The following is an 877-nucleotide window of genomic DNA, read 5'->3' as shown; positions in this document are numbered from 1 at the left end:
AATTAGCTTGGTTTTCAGCAAAAGTGGAACACAAAGACAGAAAATTAAGTATTGATTTTCTTTTCTAATAAACAAGTGTTTTGTGTTCCAAAGGTATTATCTTTGTTTTATAAGAGAATATAATTTGCTCTGGGATTTAATTTCTACAGATGTGCCTGCTCACTCCATTTACTGGTGTGCTGGGAGCTGGTACCTCAGCATCAGCCAGGGAAACCACAGAGTAAGAGGTTGTGGGGTGTCTGCATATCGATAAGCAAGCTGTGCCAGCTTCACTCAGTCCTAATCCATAGACCAGAAAGCATGTCTAAGCATGTCTGCTAACTATTCTGGGTAGAATATTCCTACCATAAAGATGTAAAATCTCAGCAATTCTTCCTGGAAAGTCGGCAAATATCCGGGCGTATTGAAACAATAATCTAATTATCTCTTCCCTTTAGTCTCTCTCCAGTTGCTTCTTCCTGCCTGCCTTTCTTTCTTTTCTTGTGTGGGGGGAGGGGGGCGTGTGTGGGTGCACATGCATGTGTGTGTATGTGGACTACTTCAGCTGGCATTCTTTAGCTGTCATGCGTCTTGGTTTGTGTTTTGGTTTTGTTATTTGTTTGCTTTGGGCAGGATCTCTTACATGGAATTCAGGTAGGCTGGGCTGGCTGGCCAACAAGCCATGGACCCTTCTCCTCCTCTTCAGTCCTGAGATTATAAGAGTATGCCACTATGCCCAGCTTTCGTAAGTGGACTCTGGGGATTGAACTCAGGTCTTTGTGCTTATATGGCAAGCACTTTACCAACTGAGCCATTGCCTTTGCTCTCCATTTGTTTATTTTTAAATCACAAAATGAAATATATAACTCATTGAAAAGGTATCTGTGACTTTAAAATG

This window comes from Nannospalax galili, unplaced genomic scaffold, assembly GCF_000622305.1.
Source record: "Nannospalax galili isolate Female #2095 unplaced genomic scaffold, S.galili_v1.0 scaffold1674, whole genome shotgun sequence".
NCBI lineage: Eukaryota > Metazoa > Chordata > Mammalia > Rodentia > Spalacidae > Nannospalax > Nannospalax galili.
This window is presented reverse-complemented; position numbering follows the sequence as displayed.